Genomic DNA, 22,296 nt, shown 5'->3' on the forward strand with positions numbered 1-22,296 from the left:
AAAGGATGAAATAACAGAGAAGATAGGGAAGATTTGTTTCTTTGTTGGAAAAAAGGAAGAAGAAAGAAAGAGACAGCTCTAAAGCTTATGGTCAGATTTTAAGATACATTACCACTGGGCACACTAAGAAGCTAAGCATTTTCAAATTTATCTTACAGTGTAATGTAACCAGCATCCTGTGTCTGTGCTTAGGGACTGAGAATACAGGGTTCTCTATTTTGGATCTAATTATCTTTTCTTAAGAGAAGGATAGCATGTTCCCCAAGTCCCTAAATTCTATGATAGCTCTGCAGTTGTTCTAAATATTTTACTTCTGGTGAGTTTTATATTAACCCCATTAACTTCTGCATTAATAATCAGATCTGAATTTCTGAAAGCTGGAATTCATTATCTTCTTTCTTGGAATGTCAATACTGCTAAAATTTGCAAACCTGCCTGCTTCAGCAAAGTTCAGGTTCATGATCTCTAAGCAATCATAAACCTATCTATTTAGACAGGAAATTTCTCTAGGGCACAGGAATAGCAAGTATCATAAACACAAGTTGAGAAACATTAAATGTGTTTGTTCTCAACACCTAAGTGCCAAAAAGCAGCATAAAACAATGCCATAACAAGCCAAGTAGAAGGACAAAATCATACGCATTGAAATTCTGCCTTTAATAAACGTTAAACACATTCGCTAACGTCTTTGCTGAAGGTTGATGATCTCTCTCCAAAATTTATATGTTGAAATCCTAACCCCTGATATCTCAGAATGGGACCTACAGCAAAAGCAACAGGGTATTTGCAGATGTAATTAAGACGAAGTCATACTATAGTAGGTTGGGCTCCTAACCCAATATGACTTGTGTCCATATAAGGACTTGCATCCTTATGGCTCAGACAGTCAAGAATCTGCCTGCAATGTGGGAGACTTGGGTTTGATCCCTGGGTTGGGAAGATCCCCTGTAGGAGGGCATGGCAATCCACTCCAGTATTTTTACCTGGAGAATCCCCATGGACAGAGGAGCCTGGCAGGGTTACAGTCCATGGAGTTGCAAAGAGTTGGACATGACTGAGTGACTAAACACAAGCACAGCAAGTCCTCATAAACAAGGGAATTTTAAACAGATACAAGGAGAATGCCTTGAACATGAAGGCAGAGACCAGGGTGATGTACCTGTAAGCCAAAGAACACCAAAGTTTGCCAGTAAAACACCGAAAGCTGGGTAAGAGGCATGATTCTTTTTCCCAGCCCTCAGAGGGATTCAACCCTGCTGACACCTTGATCTAGGACTTCAGAACGGTGAAACAATAAACTTTTGTTGTTTAAGCCATTTAGTTTGTGATAACTTGTTACGGCACCCTAGCTAACAAGTACATCTGTGATAAATTTCAATCTTAGTAACTGATTCTGAAGTACTATTAGCTTATTGTGAATTTTTGTCTCTTTGTCATCTGTTTCCTTCACAATTCCTGTTACCTGCACCGCACTACAGTCATTTCCTAGAAATTACCTTTATTTCCTCGAGGATGATCTGAACCAACAGAAGTATCCCAAAGTGCAATGTCTTCCTTCAGTAAATTGCTAAAATGACAAAGACTTCTATTGTATTTTTTTTTCCTGGAAAGCAACTTACTCTTTCACTTGATTTTTTCCCTAGAAAAACATCAGAATTCTTCTTTGCTGGGATTACAAAAGCAATTATGAGCTAAAGATTCAATGCAGATTGCACCTTTGCTTTATGTTATGTCAAAGATTCCTCTTACAACCTATTCTGTCAGAAGCACATTTACCTATAGAATCAGCAGTGTTTATTATCCAAGAGTGAACTCTACTGAAGCCTGGGCTGGAGGTATAAAGATGAATAAACAAAGGTCTTAACCATTAAGAAGTTTATAATCTTCCATGGGAGACTGACAGATACATAAACAACTAATCAGAATATCGGCTTCGCAGGTGGCTCAGTGGTAAAGAATCTGTCTCCCAATGCAGGAGATGCTGGTTCTATCCTTGCATTGGGAAGATTTCCTGGAGAAGGAAATGGCAACCCACTCTAGTACCCTTGCCTGGGAAATCCCATGGACAAAGGAGCCTGGCACGCTACAGTCCATGGGGTTGCAGAAGAGTCAGACACGACTTAATGACTAAACAACAACAAATCAGAATATACTTAGTTGTGTGCTGCAAAAATCTGTAATTAACATGTTACTGACTCCTTACTATTTTCTATACTGTTTTAGGGAAAAGGAAATGGCAAACTACTCCAGTATTCTTACCTTGAAAATTCCATGGATGGAGGAGCCTAGTAGGCTACAGTCCATAGGATTGCAAAGAGTGGGACACGACTGAGCAAATTCACTTCTTCAGAGTCTTACAGGTGGCTCAGAGGGTACAGAATATGCCTGCAATGCAGGAGGCCTGGGTTCTACCCCTGAGTCAGGAAGATCTCCTGGAGAAGGGAATGGCAACCCACTCCAGTATTCCTGCCTGGAAAATCCCATGGACAGAGGAGCCTGGTGGGCTACAGTCCATGGGGTCTCAAACAGTTGGACAAGACTGAGCAACTAACACACAACACATACAGTTTTAGGCTCTTAGAAGCTAGAGGCATTATCTTATTTAATACTATGAACAGCTTCAGGAGATGAGTGCTATCATTACTAACAGCTTACAGGTAAGCAGCAGAAGAAACAAGGAAATTTATGAAAACCACATGGCTAAAGAATACAGACCCAGATTCAGCCAAACAAATCCATGATTTTAGTCCCTATGCTGCAAGTTCTATGTGTTGGGGGAACAGGTCAGGGATCTTCGATCTGACAGAGCATTTAAGCTGAGCCATGGATGAACCTAACGAGGAGACAAAGAGAAAAAACTTCCAGAAAAATAATTCAAAACATAGGCAATCAGAGGCAGTTCAGTATGGATAGAACTAATGACAGACAAGGAAATAGGGGCAACTGAAGAGGTGGGAGAGGAGATCGAAGACAGAGTATGGAGCAGACTGAATGCTGTACAAAACAGATTACTCTGTAAGCAAAAAGGAGTTTTTATTGGGTTTTGATTGTATGAGAGATATAGCCAAGTCTATGCTTTAGATGCAGTCCTGGTGGCCTATAGAACAGGACAAGTCAGTTCTAAAGGGGAATCTGTCCAAACCACACAGGTGTCTAACGACTACTCTCAAACTGGTTTATAATATATCTATATACGTGGGTATAATTATAGAAGAATATATATCTATAATTAATATGTAATTATAATAATTACATATTTAAAGAAAGAGGCAAAAGGGTTAAAAAATTTACAGTAGGTGAATCTGGATAAAATGCATATAGGTATCTTTTGTACTATTTTTATTTTGTAACTTTTCATAAGTTTTAAATTATTTCTAAATAAAAAGCATTTAAAAACACAGAATTCAGAATGGGGATTGAAGGGTCAGAGAGTAGGGAGAATAGGGAGAAATCACTTAAGGGGTTTAACTTTGGAGTAATAAGGACGATCTAGAATAAGATGGAGGCTGTAGCTGCACAACATTGTAGATGTACTAAATGCTACTGATTCTTTTTAAGTTTTCAAATATATATAAATACCAACAGTTTGAGGACTTAATTTTGCATTATAGACATCCCCCAAATGCCAGTTTCAATCCAACTACCCTAGGAATATTCTCTTGAATCTTTTAAAATTATGGGTACAAGTGTCACAAGTCAAGAAGCATTTTTAAGTGACAGAGACTAATTAGCCATGCAAACATACCACAGCCTATGTAATAGAACTGCTTTCCCAGGAACCATTAGAGAAGAGGAGACAACCATCACTGTTAAGTGGAAGTAGGAGAACTACTAATAGTTAACAACACACAGCTTCCCTGGTGGCTCAGAGGGTAAAGCATCTATCTGCCTGCAATGTGGGAGACCTGGGTTCGATCCCTGGGTCGGGAAGATCCCCTGGAGAAGGAAATGGCAACTCACTCCAGTATTCTTGCCTCCAGAATGCCGTGGACAGAGGAGCCAGGTACAGGTTACAGGCCATGGGGTCGCAAAGAGTTGGACACGACTGAGCAACTTCACTTTCAACAACACAGAAGGATACTGCTATGTTTTAGTGACCAAATGCTCACTTGGAAATTGACAAAGTTGCTCTCTTTAAAGATATGTTTCAGTAACTATTTTAAAGGTACATTATCCATTGTAATGTCAAGGATAAATTACTGAAGTTTTGTGTAAAATATATCCAAACCAGAAACACATAGAAAGCAATACAGATGATTAAAATTTAAAGCTTTGAAACATAAATAGTATATTATTTAATATAGTAGTATTTTTTGATACCACCTTTATTTCTTTTGAATGCTTGATCTCACCCAAGCCTAATAACCTTATGATGGATACAGAACAAATAGCCAAAGCGATCTTGAGAAAGAAGAATGGAACTGGAGGAATCAACCTACCTGACTTCAGGCTCTACTACAAAGCCACAGTTATCAAGACAGTATGGTACTGGCACAAAGACAGAAATATAGATCAATGGAACAAAATAGAAAGCCCAGAGATAAATCCACGCACACATGGACACCTTATCTTTGACAAAGGAGGCAAGAATATACAATGGATTAAAGACAATCTCTTTAACAAGTGGTGCTGGGAAATCTGGTCAACCACTTGTAAAAGAATGAAACTAGAACACTTTCTAACACCATACACAAAAATAAACTCAAAATGGATTAAAGATCTCAACGTAAGACCAGAAACTATAAAACTCCTAGAGGAGAACATAGGCAAAACACTCTCTGACATACATCACAGCAGGATCCTCTATGACCCACCTCCCAGAATATTGGAAATAAAAGCAAAAATAAACAAATGGGACCTAATTAACCTTAAAAGCTTCTGCACATCAAAGGAAACTATTAGCAAGGTGAAAAGACAGCCTTCAGAATGGGAGAAGATAATAGCAAATGAAGCAACTGACAAACAACTAACCTCGAGAATATACAAGCAACTCCTACAGCTCAACTCCAGAAAAATAAATGACCCAATCAAAAAATGGGCCAAAGAACTAAATAGACATTTCTCCAAAGAAGACATACAGATGGCTAACAAACACATGAAAAGATGCTCAACATCACTCATTATCAGAGAAATGCAAATCAAAACCACTATGAGGTACCATTTCACACCAGTCAGAATGGCTGCGATCCAAAAGTCTACAAGCAATAAATGCTGGAGAGGGTGTGGAGAAAAGGGAACCCTCTTACACTGTTGGTGGGAATGCAAACTAGTACAGCCACTATGGAGAACAGTGTGGAGATTCCTTAAAAAATGGAAATAGAACTGCCTTATGACCCAGCAATTCCTCTCCTGGGCATACACACTGAGGAAACCAGAAGGGAAAGAGACACGTGTACCCCAATGTTCATCGCAGCACTGTTTATAATAGCCAGGACATGGAAACAACCTAGATGTCCATCAGCAGATGAATGGATAAGAAAGCTGTGGTACATATACACAATGGAGTATTACTCAGCCATTAAAAAGAATACATTTGAATCAGTTCTAATGAGGTGGATGAAACTGGAGCCTATTATACAGAGTGAAGTAAGCCAGAAAGAAAAACACCAATACAGTACACTAACGCATATATATGGAATTTAGAAAGATGGTAACAATAACCCTGTGTACAAGACAGCAAAAGAGACACTGATATATAGAACAGTCTTATGGACTCTGTGAGAGAGGGAGAGGGTGGGAAGATTTGGGAGAATGGCATTGAAACATGTAAAATATCATGTATGAAATGAGTTGCCAGTCCAGGTTCGATGCACGATACTGGATGCTTGGGGCTGGTGCACTGGGACGACCCAGAGGGATGGAATGGGGAGGGAGGAGGGAGGAGGGTTCAGGATGGGGAACACATGTATACCTGTGGCGGATTCATTTTGATATTTGGCAAAACTAATACAATTATGTAAAGTTTAAAAATAAAATAAAATTTAAAAAACTATAAAACATCTTTCAGATGAAGACCATACATTTAGTAGCTATGGAATCAAGAGTAGCTCTATCATAACCTAGTCATACAACAATTCAGATCAGTTCCTCAATTACAGAACTCATAGTGAATTTCCCTTTATATACTTTTAGTTGAACTACAGTGGATAACATTTAGAACAAGTTTTATTTTCAATTTTTTCAACCACAATATGAAACTGCACTGACTGAACTCACTTATTACAGATGCAGTACACAGCACAGTAACTATAGTTAACATTCTGTATTGTACTCCTGAAAGTTGCTAAGACAGTAAATTTTAAAGTTTCTCACCACACATGCAATTATGTAAGAAGAAGGTGTTAACCAACCTTATTATGACAATCACTCTGCAACATATGTATATCAAGTCATCATGCTGTACATCTTAAACTTTCTTCTATGTCAATTATATTTCAACAAAGCTGGGAAAAAGAAATAGGAAAATTCTGAGGCCCAAAGTGATGGTGGAGCCAACAGAGGGAAGAAGCCTGGATGCCTGTATGAGAGCATAGAGCAGGCCCCTCACTGACCCACAATGAATGTGAATGAGAAATAAATCTTTATTGAATGAACCCATAACTGTGACCTATGAAGCTATTACTAAACAATAACTATGTGCCAGGGAGCAGACTACATGCTTTCACTTATCTCATTTATCCCACTTATGTGAATGATGATGACTGTCATTACGACATGCAGCACATGGGTTAGAAACAGTGGCAAAGATACCTATACTTGTTCATGGTGAAAACACAAATAGATGGTTACTCTTATACATTTTTTATGGAAGTATTAATTTTAATAATCTTTCTGAAATCAAAGTTTAACCAATTTGTACTATAATTTAACCAGTTCCACTAAAACTTTAAAACAATCACCTTATCTTTTGACCAACTAATTCCACTACCAAGACTCTATTATCATGAATGTCAAAGATGTATATAAAGATAAATAAAGTACCATTACAGCACACTAAATTTAAGAAAAAATTGAAACAACCTAAATAACAGGACACCCAAAAAAGATGCCCCTTTCATTAAAGGGAACTGGAATGTAAAAGTAGGAAGTCAAGAAACACCTGGAGTAACAGGCAAATTTGGCCTTGGAGTACAGAATAAAGCAGGGCAAAGGTTAATAGAGTTCTGCCAAGAGAACGCACTGGTCATAGCAAACACCCTCTTCCAACAACACAAGAAAAGACTCTACACATGGACATCACCAGATGGTCAACACTGAAATCAGATTGAATATATTCTTTGCAGCCAAAGATGGAGAAGCTCTATACAGTCAGCAAAAACAACACCAGGAGCTGACTGTGGCTCAGATCATGAACTCTTTATTGCCAAATTCAGACTGAAACTGAAGAAAGTGGGGAAAACCACTAGAACATTCAGGCATGACCTAAATCAAATCCCTTATGACTATACAGTGGAAGTGAGAAATAGATTTAAGGGACTAGATCTGATAGACAGAGTGCCTGATGAACCATGGATGGAAGTTCATGACATTGTACAGGAGACAGGAATCAAGACCATCCCCAAGAAACAGAAATGCAAAAAAGCAAAATGGCTGTCTGAGGAGGCCTTACAAATAGCTGTGAAAAGAAGGGAAATGAAAAGCAAAGGAGAAAAGAAAAGATATACCCATTTGATGCAGGGTTCCAAAGAAGAGCAAACAGAGATAAGAAAGCCTTCCTCAGTGATCAATGCAAAGAAATAGAGGAAAACAATAGAATGGGAAAGAGTAGAGAACTCTTCAAGAAAATTAGAGATACCAAGGGAACATTTCATGCAAAGATGGTCTCAATAAAGGACAGAAATGGTAGGGACCTAACAGAAGCAGAAGATATAAAGAAGAGGTGGCAAGAATACACAGAAAAACTGTACAAAAAAGATCTTCATGACCAAGATAATCATGATGGTGTGATCACTCACCTAGAGCCAGACATCCTGGAACATGAAGGCAAGTGGGCCTTAGAAAGCATCACTACAAACAAAGCTAGTGGAAGTGATGGAATTCCAGGTGAGCTATTTCAAATCCTGGAAGATGACACTGTGAAAGTGTTGCACTCAATATGCCAGCAAATTTGGAAAACTCAGCAGTGGCCACAGGACTGGAAAAGGTCAGTTTTCATTCCAATCCCAAAGAAAGGAAATGCTAAAGAATGCTCAAACTACTGCACAAATGCACTCATCTCACACACTAGTAAAGTAATGCTCAAAATTCTCCAGGCCAGGCTTCAGCAATACATGAACCATGAACTTCCAGATGTTCAAGATGGTTTTAGAAAAGGCAGAGGAACCAGAGATCAAATTGCCAACATACACTAGATCATGGAAAAAGCAAGAGAGTTCCAGAAAAATATCTATTTTGCTTTATTGACTATGCCAAAGCCTTTGACTGTGTGGATCACAATAAACTGTGGAAAATTCTGAAAGAGATGGGCATACCAGACCACCTGACCTGCCTCTTGAGAAACCTGTATGCAGGTCAGGAAGCAACAGTTAGAACTGGACATGGAACAACAGACTGGTTCCAAATAGGAAAAGGAGTATGTCAAGGCTGTATATTGTCACCCTGCTTATTTAACTTATATGCAGAGTACATCATGAGAAACGCTGGACTGGAGGAAGCACAAGCTGGAATCAAGATTGCCGGGAGAAATATCAATAACCTCAGATATGCAGATGACACCACCCTTATGGCAGAAAGTGAAGAAGAACTAAAGAGCCTCTTGAAGAAAGTGAAAGAGGAGAGAAAAAGTTGGCTTAAAGCTCAACATTCAGAAAACTAAGATCATGGCATCCGGTCCCATCCCTTCATGGCAGATAGATGGGGAAACAGCGGAAACAGTGGCTGACTTTATTTTTGTGGCCTCCAAAATCACTGTAGATGGCAACTGCAGCAATGAAATTAAAAGACACTTACTCCTAGGAAGGAAAGTTATGACCAACCTAGACAGCATATTAAAAAGCAGAGACATTACTTTGCCAACAAAGGTCTGTCTAGTCAATGCTATGGTTTTTCCAGTGGTCATGTATGGATGTGAGAATTGGACTGTGAAGAAAGCTGAGCACTGAGGAATTGATGCTTTTGAACTGTGGTGTTGGAGAAGACTCTTGAGAGTCCCTTGGACTGCAAGGAGATCCAACCAGTCCATCCTAAAGGAGATTAGTCCTGGATGTTCATTGGAATGACTGATGTCGAAGCTGAAACTCCAATACTTTGGCCACCTCATGCGAAGAGTTGACTCATTGGAAAAGACCCTGATGCTGGGAAAGATTGAGGGCAGAAGGAGAAGGGGACAACAGAGGATGAGATGGTTGGATGGCATCATCGACTCGATGGACATGGGTTTGGGTGGACTCCGGGAGTTGGTGATGGACAGGGAGGCCTGGCGTGCTGCGGTTCATGGTGTCTCAAATAGTCAGACATGACTGAGGGACTGAACTGAACTGAACTGAAAACAGTATGCATATATTTAAAATAATTGTAATATATCCATTTGCTGAAATATTATGCACCCATTAAAAATCATGTGTTCCAAGAATAGTTAATAATGCAGGAAAATGCTTACAAATAATATTATGTGGCATATGCTAGATACAAAATAATTCAACTCTTTAAAAACATGAATGCAGATAAGATAAAAATGAAATAAACCAACATCATAATATTAATTATCTCTACATGATGAGATTAAAAATAGATTTTTATTTTATCCTCTATATGTCTATTTTAAAATGTTATATAATGATCATACATTATTTTTGAATTCACAACATATGTTATAAATATAAAAAGGCAAGGAATTGTCTAATCCATTTTTGAAGTTTCCACATAAACTTGTTTAAAATTAAAAAGTGCTAGTACTTAAATCTGTAAGTTCTATTCAATAGGAAAATTCACTTATGTGAAACAGCTCATCCCCTGATGGTGTTAGAAAATGAGGTGTTATTACAGTATTTCTAAAGTTGTATACCATCTGTGAGTTTATTTTTTAATTGTCTGTTGTTTTTCACATCTAAATTTAAAATTATTTTCACATATAAAGATCTATGATTAAGGTGATCTTTTCAATAGCTTGCATCCTCCTGTTTTTGATTCCACCAAAACTATTCAGCAATAAACTCCATCTCTATAATAACTGCAAAATAGTTTCTCCACTGTACAGATGAATGAAGTCAGGTTAGAAGTATATCAATATACTCAGAACACAAAACAAGACATGCCAGGACCATGCTGAAGGCTGGCTGTACTGGCTCCCAGGAGGCCATTCTGCACATGCCCAACTCATGTACATGGTATGATGTTGTAGCTAGAAACTGGCCATTGTATAATATTTATACCAAGAAAATAATCCAATAGTACATTATGGCTTTTCATTTTTTAAGGTTTTTTCCCCCCAGGGAGCCAGTTTACTAAAACACCATATCACGTACACAACAATATGATTCTTCAAATGGTGCTTAATTAGCCCAGGGCCAGGAGATCGTTAAGTAGTTAAAAAAGACATTAGGCTTCACAGTATTGGGATGCGGGGTTAAAATATACTGGTGTATTCCAAGCTCTGAGAAGAGTGCCATATAGCACAGGTGCTCAGAGGGTATATGTTTCACATGCTGACCAGACAACCTGAGGATACAGAAATTTTTCTCGAGTCAACCATGCATCATTCCAACTGCACCCATCAGTCTACTTTAAAACCTTGTCTGTTTATTTTCATTTCTTTATTTACAATTGTTGTCTTTCCATTAGTTCCTTAAACTACCATCTTATTTCTATTCTCATTCTTGAGGATCTAGCCTTCACACCAACAATTCACAGATCATTGATGGCTTTCTGGTTGACAAGCAGTGTTCTTTTTCTCTTTTAATTCCACCTCCTCTGAAACAGTTTATACTGTTGATGAAATATCCTTTCCTGAAATTCTTTCTCACTTGAACTTGTGTATTGTAATTGCATGTCTCCTATATTTTATTTTGGCCATTTTTATCTTGTTCTTTTCTTCATCTTTCAGTCTGACACAGGATTTGTACAATGCTTAGCAGTCATTCCTTTAGGCTTATTTCTTTGTGATTTCCATTCAAAAGAAATATGGCCTCAACTCTCACTTCTAATCCAAACTGTTCACTTATAGTAATTCCATCCTGTTCTTTCCTTAAGCTCAGTCAGAGATTTCCAACTGCCTCCTTGGACATTTCCATTTGAAAGTCAGGTCTTTACATCAAATTTGACTAACACTAATGCATTACCTTGTTTTACCAATTCCCTTCCTCAGGTAACTACTGTGTTTCTATACACTAAGCTGGGGTGTTTCTCTTTTCCCTGCTTTCCTGATAGGTCTCATCTCCTAGGATCTTTCCATTACAAATTTATGTAAGGTTCCTACAAGATGAGTCAGTCCTGCAGTGATCCTTCCTGCACGAAATTCTCAGGAACAAATAAAATCAATGATTTATTTTTTTTTCTGAGCACTGTATCTTAAATGTGGGCTCAGTCTACAAAAGCCAGTATCCTCTGTGATGCTGTTTTAGTTCTCTGAGTTGCAGGACACGGCACCCTACAAGCATGACAGTAGGCAAGTTAATTGAGCAAAGCTTAACTGTGCACTGATAACTTTGAAAAATCCTAATTTCTCTGTGGTGAAATGACTAAGCATATTATCAAGAAATGGAATTATGAAGTGTTTCCAGATCAAGTTAAGCAACTACAGGTGAATTAATATAGAATTAGGCTTCAAAAGCTCATCCTAGGAAAAGCTGAATGAACTGTGTTCATTCTTTGAAACATATTGATTTGTGAAACCAATATCCCACTGTCTAAAGAAGGCAATTCAGAACTGAAAATAATTTCAAAAAAAGAAAAATAGTTCTAAAGATAAACAGGTCATTTGAAGATTAACCTTCCCTTTAAGGGTTTCTGGAAAATGTCCATATGTATCCAATAATCATTTTGTTCATTAACTCCTTGTGTATAGAGTTTTAACTCAGGCCACAGGAGGTGGTTTTAGTAATAATGTGCATTTATGAAAGACAGTATTAAATAGTAAGAAATACTAAAGATTTGGAGTCAAGTGGTAGTCTGACACTACCATTTAATTTCTGGGAGAACCTGGAGGATTTCTTAATTTCTCTAAACTCCAGTTTACGATCTGTAAAATTAGAATAAGAAAGCTAATTTACAGAGTTATTATGTGGGTTAGAGATAAAATAACATGCATCTCTATGGTAGACTCTCAGTAAATGATATTTATTATTACTTATACAGCTGGAGAATATGAGCAGATAGTTAACAAAATGCCCCTTGTATGCCTAAAACAACAGTTCTCAAATTTTTGGTCTTTGGACTTTTTTAGACTCTGAAAAATTATGGAGTATGGCAAAGACTCTTTCTATTAATATATTTAGGGTACACCTATGGATTATCATAATATAAATTAAATTTTGAAACACTTAAAATATGTATTTACTGCTTCATTTTTAAATAAAAATAATAAATCTAATATACATCAACAATATATATTTTATAAAAATAAAATACTTTTCAAACCAAAAGATTCAATGAGAAGTGAAGAGTAGCATCGGTTAACACTTTTGTAAGTGTCTTTAATGCTGGGCTTATTATAAGACAGCTGGGTTGTCATATCTGCTTCGGCACTCAGTGTGTTGCGATATGTTGTTTTGCTTGATATATTACAAGAAAATCTGTCCACACACAGATATGCAGTTGAAAGGATATCAGGAACTTTGAGGGATTCTTAGGTCATATTTTGAAAACAGATTGCCTAAAGTTAGTCAAGACAATTTCTTGGAGGGAGGAAGTGAGTCATTAAGCCAAATCAGAGATGATGACAATGACAATGATAATAATAATGATAAAAGCAGTAATAAACAAATACTAAATGGCAGAAAAATGACAAAGAAACATTCAAGGCAATGGTAACATCAGTGGTGAAAGTTGAGGAATAGAATGTAAAATATGTGAAATATTATCAGATATTTGACCAATGTGAAGTATCATTACAGAATCAAGCCAGCAGGAGTAATACATCTGTACTGAAGAGAACTAAGAAAAAAAATTTAGATAAATTGAGGGGTTTAGGTGTGGAAGAAACATGGGTTGTGAAAATTTCCAAAAGCAATTGAGAGAAAGCATACTTGTATTTATATCTTGTATTAACTTGTTTTCAAAGAGTTTTGAATGAATTATGCTCTACTGATGTTTATGAGCAAGATGATTCTTACTAGTGTAAGTGGAGTTTTAATTATGCAGAACATTTAATAATATCAATGCTTGGGTGTACCAATAAAATCACAGATCACTAGTAGAAATTTTAGTACTCCCCGAAGATCTTCAGTCCATAGTTTAAGAACAATAGGTTTCTTCACAGAGCTAGATTTGAGCAAAGATAACATCCCAGAGGCATCAGAACAAGGTGTAAATTGTACCTTTCTTATATAAAACAATTCTCCATTACTAGACTTTTAAAGAGTCTTCGGAGAAGAGATGAGGGATGAATGGTGGATAGATAAATGGAAGAAACTAAGAGATTCTGGATTTTTAATAGAATTGGTAGAAGACACTGTTGGAGTTAAAATAAAACATAGGAGAAAATAAACATGTATTTTTGAATCTGCTTGGAAATATTGTTATCAACTCCTAAATAGAAATTTTAAAAGGAAAAATAAATGGCAATCATTTTGAAGTAGAGGGAGATATGAAAATGGTGAATAATAACTACTGCATAGGAAATAATTTGAAACAGAAGGAAAATGATGGTAGAGAGACCAGTAAGGGGTTATTGCCTTAATCTGGGAGTCCAGTAACAAAGCTAAAGGGTAAATTCACCGTGAAGGCAGAATTAATTGAATTTATTGACTACATCAAAGCCTTTGACGGTGTAGATCACAAAAAACTGGAAAAGTCTTAAAGAGATGGGAATACCAGACCACCTGACCTGCCTCCTGAGAAATCTGTATGCAGGTCAAGAAGCAACAGTTAGAACTGGACATGGAACAACAGACTGGTTCCAAATAAGGAAAGAGTACATCAGGCTGTATATTGTCACCCTGCTTATTTAACTTATTTGCAGAGTACATCATGAGAAATGCTGGACTGGATGAAGGAGGGAATCAAGCTGGAATCAAGACTTCAGGGAGAAATATCAATAACCTCAGATACGCAGATGACACCACCCTTATGGCAGAAAGTGAAGAACTAAAGAGCCTCTTGATGAAAGTGAAAGAGGAGAGTGAAAAAGCTGGCTTAAAACTCAACATTCAAAAAACTAAGATCATGGCATCCAGTCCCATTAATTTCTGGCAAATAGATGGGGAAACAATGGAAACAGTGAGAGACTTTATTTTCTTTGGCTCCAAAATCACTGTAGATGGTGATTGAAGCCATGAAATTAAAGGACGATTGCTGAGTAATACTCCATTGTGTATATGTACCACAGCTTTCTTATCCATTCATCTGCTAACCCTAAAAGAAAAAAAAATAAAATAAAAGACGATTGCTCCTTAGAAGTAAAGTTATACCAACCTAGACAGCATACTAAAAGGAGAGACATTAGTTTACCAACAAACGTTCATCTAGTCAAAGCTATGGATTTTCCAGTAGTCATGTATGGATGTGAGAGTTGGACTATAAAGAAAGCTGAGCACCAAATAATTGATTGCTTTTGAACTACAGTGTTGGAGAAGACTCTTGAGAGTCCCTTGGACTGCAAGGAGATCCAACCAGTCCATCCTAAAGGAAATCAGTCCTGAATATTCATTCAAAGGACTGATGCTGAAGCTGAAACTCCAATACTTTGGCCACCTGATGCGAAGAGCTGACTCATTGGAAAAGACCCCGATGCTGGTAAAGATTGACAGTGAGAGGAGAAGGGGATGACAGAGGATGAGATGGCTGGATGGCATCACCAACATGATGGACATGAGTTTGAATAAGCTCCAGGAGTTGGTGATTGTACAGGGAGGCCTGGTGTGCTGCAGTCCATGAGGTCGCAAAGAGTCAGACATGACTGAGCGACTGAACTGAACTGAATGGGAAGACAAACTCCTCCAGGTGGAAGTGGTAGAGGCAGGGAAGAGGGACTAGGTAGTAGGGATTTAGAAGTGACCTTCTAATGAAATGGAAGACCCAAGGAGACGCATGCACAAAGAGGGAGCCTCCAGTCCAAGGGTTAAATTTTAAGGAAGATTTGACAAGAGCAATAATGGTGCAGAGGAAGAAAAGAAGTAGTTAAAAATCTAAGAGAGAAAATCTGGAAAGAAACAAGTAGTTTGGAGAGAGGGTTAAACGGGCAAGAAAGGTAGAAACTAGGAGTGCCATTGGTACCTTTCTTGTTTTCAACGGAAATGCAAATACTTTGCAAGCATTTAACATGTGCGGGGGTACTCTCAGGGATCTATCCCCTATCAGTCTGCTGTGAGACAAGCACAGAAATGAGAGTAACCTTTGCAAAAATGTTATAGCCATTTGACATAGTAACCTCATCTGCTGAATCTAATCATAAAAATTTCTTTTGATTTTTCATTTAATTTTTCCTTAAGGAAAACATTCTTTTCAAAAATGGTCCTTCACCACAGTCTGAAAAGTACAACTTCACAAGCTTTATTTAATTTATTTCTCAAAGCTATGCCATGATGTATTATTCTCAGGGCCACTGTAAAGGTGGAGAATTTAGGCACCGAACAAACTGTGAAGTAGTTTGAAATTTAACCTACACAGGCATGTGCATGCTAAGTCGCTTTAGTCGTGTCCAGTCTTTGAGACCCTATGGACTGTAGCCTGTTAGGCTCCTCTGTCCATGGGATTCTCCAGGCAAGAATAGTAGAGTGGGTTGCCATGCCCTCCTCCAGGGAATCTTCCTGACTCATGGATCGAACCCGTATCTTTTAGTCTCCTGCCTTGGCAGGTAGATTCTTTACCACTAGCACTACCTGGGAAGCCCTACATAGGTTCAGAACATTTAAAACAATGTATGAGGAGAAGGGTTGAGCAGTAGCAGAAGGAGAGAAATTCTTCATAGAATACCACAGCACACTTTCAAGGTATAAAGAAAGTATCACACAAGGAGTGACTCTTTCTAGTCTCCTTTGTGAGTGCAAAGCACATGGTTGGTTCGATATCTGTGGGCTAAGTCATGAATGTGTATAGAACAATGATAAAAACAACTTGAAAATTAAAAGTATCACTGTTGACTTGTGAGTTATTATTCTCTTTCTCAAATATGTATTGAATGCCTACTACATGTATGACATGGGGCTATGCTGAAAACTGGGCCTTGGGAGCAGGAGATGTTTTAATTGAGCAAAGTAAGCTGATAATTTTTCTAAGCCTCAGTTTCCAAATCTATGTAATGGTCATGGGAACAGAATCTTCCCCAGTTGGAATTAAATGATGCAGTCCATGTAAAACTCAGTGCAATGTCTTACTAATGCAAAGGCTCAAAAAATAAAAACAGAAATAAATGAGGTGGGAGGAACAAGTGAACTCAGGAGCCTTATATTTTCCCAAGAGGACTAGATAACCATATGGTTAGCTAGACTGGGAAATTCCCCAAGTGCTACTAAAAGCTCTAACTGAATTTGGTACTTTACCATCCTTTTAAATCAGAATCAAGGATTTCAGCCATGCATCGACAATTCAATCTGTTTGATTGATTTTCTTACATCAAAGCTTATATAGGTGTTAATTGCTTGGAGGTGATGTACCTGACTTGCCTGTAATGGACCTCTCTGGCACTCAATAATTTCTAGAGTAATTTCTGTCTCTTCATACTCCTTTCTCTCTGATTCATTCTCACGTTTGATGCTGTCTAGATGACCCTGGGGAAACAGCCTAAGTTCCTTTCAAACTCAACTCTGTAAGACAGTTACAGAATAGACAGAACTGTGCTTTAGGTCTGAAAAAAGAATTCCTAGACAGATCCTTACACTGTGGGAACATCAGAGTCGCCTGTAACCAATGCCTATCCCCAAAGATGATTTATCCCTGAAAATCTCTCTTTTATAGTTACGTAGACACCAAGAAGACAGATCACAACCAAATTAACACTTCTTTATCTTTTGTAGACCCAACTCTGGTCTGGGCCAAGAAAACAGAAATTCTGCAATACAGACCACATCTAACTTTTGGCAAACAGTACAATGCAAAGATCAATGCAAAATCAATTGCTGAAGTCTACTGACTAGGACTTCTATCTTTACTGGTTCCCAAGAAAGATCAATAAAACATGCCTTGAGTTCTTGTACTCTGAGGTAATATTCGGGTCACAACATCCAACATTCTAACAGTTCAGTCTTAGCTGATTGAACCATTACAGGAGGAAGAAAAATCAGAGTGTAAAAAATGAAATACTCAAGGTTTAGAATTTTCTGGAGAACATGCTGGTTGTCTTAGTTACGAAACATGTGGGCTTTTTAAATGTATTACTCTTTCTTATTTTGGGCCTGCTTCTCTGGTGCATCAGTGGTAAAGAATCCACCTGCCTTGCAGGAGATGCAGGCTTGATCCCTGAGTCAGAAAGATCCCCTCGAGAAGGAAATGTCAGCTCACTCCAGTACTCTTGCCTGGGAAATCCCATGGACAGAGGAAACTGGTGGGCTACAGTCCACGGGGTTGCAAAGATTTGGACATGACTGAGTGACTGTGCACATACACACACACAAAACCAGCTTAGAAGTATTTCACAAATAACTAAAAATACCTATATTACACTGTTTAAGTCCAAAGGATAGTTACAGCACATAAAAATCCCTATATGACTTATAAAAACACATATTCCAACTCAGAAATTTGTAATCAACTCATTACCACACTGCCCAGGCTACATCAGTAGCTCTCTAAATGTATGTTAAATCCCATGGATGGCGGAGCCTTGTAGGCTGCAGTCCATGGGGTCGCTAGGAGTCGGACACGACTGAGCAACTTCACTTTCAGTTTTCACTTTCATGCATTGGAGAAGGAAATGGCAACCCACTCCAGTGTTCTTGCCTGGAGAATCCCAGGGACGGGGGAGCCTGGTGGGCTGCCTGCTTCTGGGGTCGCACAGAGTCGGACACGACTGAAGCGATTTAGCAGCAACAGCAGCAGCAGCAATGCTAATTAATAAATATTGATTTTTATAAATACTACTTAGGGTTTGTATATAAGAATTCTCATAGCCAAATATAATTCTGCATTGCCAATTTTCATCCACATAGGCTAAAAAAATAATTGCATCTCATAAAACATTTTAATTTTAAGTAAAAGCTTAAAAATTCCCAGTAACCCAGAATAACTGCTTTAGGCCCCTGATTATAATTTTATTTTAAATAAAATGCAAATGTGTATGTGACACTCTTACAAAAGTGTTATTAGAGTGTTTATCTCCAAATTATTTAAGACTTGCCTCTTACTCAAATCTATTATAAAGACTCTTGAAATGGGTTTGTTTATGCCTTATGATTATAGCATAAAAATATCATAAATATAGTTATGGTAAAAGCTTTACTTTTCTTCTTTAAGCGTAATCAGACATTAATTTCTTCAGATTATTTCAGTTATTAGAGAAAAATACGAACATAGGGAAGTTTGTCATACTCTCTCATAATCTTATTTTCAACAAGAAATTAAGTAATATCTCATTGGTCTGTGTGTGTGTGTGTGTGTGTGCGTGTGTGCACTCAACAGTGTTTGACTATTCACAACCTCATGGACTCCTGCCAGGCTCCTCTGTTCAAGGAGTTTTCCAGGCAAGAATACTGGGTGGGTTGCCATTTCCTTCTCCAGTGGATCTTCCTGACCCAGGGATCATACTTGTATCTCCTGCATTGGCAGAAGGATTCTTTCCCACTGGTGCCACCTGGGAAGCCTAGACCTCTCTTCGGTCTAGATGCTAATCTCTGTTTACCTTAACAAACTCAAGAACCAGAAAATTAGCATATAAGGCTTCTGAGTAACCAAACATATGTCAGAGTTTGTGCCTTAGTTACTAAGAGTTGTCACTCATTCTTGTCAAGCTTATTTGCTAAGATAGTCACATAACACATTCATGCATGTGTGCATGCGCATGCGTGCACACACGCACACAAATGGACTTGGGGATTTGGTTAATCCTCAGCAAAGTGGAAATAGAAAATTAAAACTGAGTATAGCTGACTGAAGACACATTGAAATTGATTCATTAACCCATTAAACAACTGTATTTTAACTGAGCTAAGCGATGTGCTGAGCACAAAGAATAAAATGGTGAACAAAACAGAGACTGCTAAAAATCAAGTGGTTTAGTCTAGTAAGCATTCTTTGGTAATGTAATAAACACACAAACTGATGGATACAACAAAGCAAAAGTGCAGGAAACTACAAGATTGAAAGAAGAGGGCAGCATGGGGCAGGGCAGGTGGAGAGAACTAGGAAATACTCAGCAATACCTGAACCGTGAACTTTCAGATGTTCAAGCTGGTTTTAGAAAAGGCAGAGGAACCAGAGACCAATGTGCCAACACCCACTGGATCATTGAAAAAGCAAGAGAGTTCCAGAAAAACATCTATTTCTGCTTTATTGACTATGCCAAAGCCTTTGACTGTGTGGATCACAATAAACTATAGAAAATTCTTCAAGAGATAGGCATACCAGACCACCTGACCTGCCTCTTGAGAAACCTGTATGCAGGTCAGGAAGCAACAGTTAGAACTGGACATGGAACAACAGACTGGTTCCAAATAGGAAAAGGAGTACATCAAGGCTGTATATCATCATCCTGCTTATTTAACTTATATGCAGAGTACATCATGAGAAACGCTGGGCTGGAAGAAGCACAAGCTGGAATCAAGATTGCGGGGAAAAATATCAAGAACCTCAGATATGCAGATGACACCACCCTTATGACAGAAAGTGAAGAAGAACTAAAAGCCTCTTGATGAAGGTGAAAGAGGAGAGTGAAAAAGTTGGCTTAAAACTCAACATTCAGAAAATGAAGATCATGGCATATGGTCCCATCACTTCATGGAAAATAGGTGGAAACAGTGTCAGACTTTATTTTTGGGGGCTCCAAAATCACTGCAGATGGTGACTGCAGCCATGAAATTAAAAGACGCTTACTCCTTGGAAGAAAAGTTATGACCAACCTAGATAGCATATTCAAAAGCAGAGACATTACTTTGCCAACAAAGGTCTGTCTAGTCAAGGCTATGGTTTTTCCAGTGGTCATGTATGGATGTGAGAGTTGGACTGTGAAGAAAGCTGAGCGCCGAAGAATTGATGCTTTTGAACTGTGGTGTTCATAAGACTCTTGAGATCCCCTGGACTGCAAGGAGATCCAACCAATCCATTCTGAAGGAGATCAGCCCTGGGATTTCTTTGGAAGGAATGATGCTAAAGCTGAAACTCCAGTACTTTGGCCACCTCATGCAAAGAGTTGACTCATTGGAAAAGACCCTGATGCTGGGAGGGATTGGGGGCAGGAGGAGAAGGGGATGACAGAGGATGAGATGGCTGGATGGCATCACTGACTCGATGGACATGAGTCAGAGTGAACTCTGGGAGTTGGTGATGGGCAAGGAGGCCTAGCGTGCTGCGATTCATGGGGTTGCAAAGAGTCGGACATGACTGAGCAACTGAACTGAAATGAATGATGAAGCGACTCTTGAACTGAAATTGGAAAATAGGCATAAACCAGATAAAGGGATAGAAGAACTCCAGGGAAATGAATGAATAGCCTGTAGGAAAGCTCCTAGGCAGGGGAGCACAGTTCAAGTGTCTGAACGTAGATCCATGTAGCTGAAGGGAAAAGATCAGGAGTAATGAGTTATTTGGCAGAGTTGCAATGGCAAGGTAAGCTAGTGATGAAACTTGGGTAGTAGGCTAGTATATACCTTTGGTTTTATCCTAAGAACAATGGGAAGCCACTGAGAAGTAGACACATGAGGAAAAATTCCAGAACAGCTTGATGTCGCTGAAGGCAAAGGAAGATGCTTTTTTTGAAAAAGGAAGGCAATCAAGTAAACAAAAACTAAAAACCACAGTGAAGCAGCTATCACTAATTGACATCTAAGCTCTTTCGGAGGAGGAACCGGGTGGGAGCCATACTGGAGTGGGTTGCAAAGAGCATACTGTTGCCTACCCAATGGCTATTGCCCTCTTCTTTCTTGTTGATAGATCCTGTCTCCCACCACTGAGGCTAAAGATGCCTTCCTCATAGCTAGGGAATGTTTTCCAGTATTGACCAGTGAAATCTAAGTGACCTCTGCTGGTGGCTTTTTGAAAGGTTTTTCATCCCTTACAGAAATGTGAAAGAAACATTGAGAGATAAAAACAGGTCCTATTTGAGAATATATCCTTAGATCCACTGCAGCTGCCTTGTGACCATGAGGGGAAAACCAAGATCACAGAATATCAACACGACTGAGTTGCTAAATTAAACGTGCTTAAAAATTGTGGTTCAGCTGGTAAAGAAGCCACCTGCAATACAGGAGACCTGGGTTTGATCCCTGCATTAGGAAGATACCCTGAAGAAGGGAATTACTCACTCCAGCATTCTGGCCTAGAGAATTCCTTGGACTTGTGTAGTCCATGGGGTCACAAAGAGTCCAACATGACTGAGCAACTTTCACTTTCAATTTCAAAAATATTTAAGGGGCTTCCCAGGTGGTACAGTGGTAAAGAATCCGCCTGCCAATTCATGATACACAAAGATGCAGGTTCCATCCCTGGGTCAGAAAGATCCCCTGGAGTAGAAAATGGTAACCCACTCCAGTATTCTTGCTTGAAATATTTCACAGACAGAGGGGCCTGGCAGGCTACAGTCCATGGGTTGGCAAAGAGTTGGACACAACTGAGTGACTGAGCATGTGTGCACACCCACACACACACAAATATTTAAGTATGCAAAGAAATCAACTGATGTAGAAAAATAAATTATCATTTTTAAGTCACTTATAGCTGGGCATTTAATAACTTGCTACCAAAAGAATCATGTCTCAGTTAAGCGGATGAAGAACTGCCTGGGTGATAAGTGGAAATGGAGAGTTTAGACTGCTGTTGAAAATGACTGAATTATGGAACAGTGGGGAAGCTGCTGGATCTGGAGTTTAGGGAGAGATTTGTGTTTTTTATTTGTTTGGTTGGTTAATTTTTGCTTTTAAGAGAGAAAAGTTAGAATAGGAAAAAGGAGTCCAGAATGGCAGTGGCTAAAAGACAAAGAAGGGAAAAGCCCACGAAAATAGAACAAAGGAAGGTCTGAGGACGGGAGTGAGAACCTCAGGTGAAACAAACAGCTCT

The 22,296-nt window shown here is 38.6% G+C and overlaps 1 long non-coding RNA gene across 1 annotated transcript in view; it reads right to left on the minus strand.

Annotated features, from left to right (window-relative positions):
• The window catches only part of LOC129644922 (uncharacterized), a 96,570-nt gene that overhangs the window by 18,572 nt on the left and 55,702 nt on the right, over positions 1 to 22,296 (minus strand). The window lies entirely within an intron of this gene.

This window comes from Bubalus kerabau, chromosome 2 (assembly GCF_029407905.1).
Source record: "Bubalus kerabau isolate K-KA32 ecotype Philippines breed swamp buffalo chromosome 2, PCC_UOA_SB_1v2, whole genome shotgun sequence".
NCBI classification, from domain to species: Eukaryota; Metazoa; Chordata; class Mammalia; order Artiodactyla; family Bovidae; genus Bubalus; species Bubalus kerabau.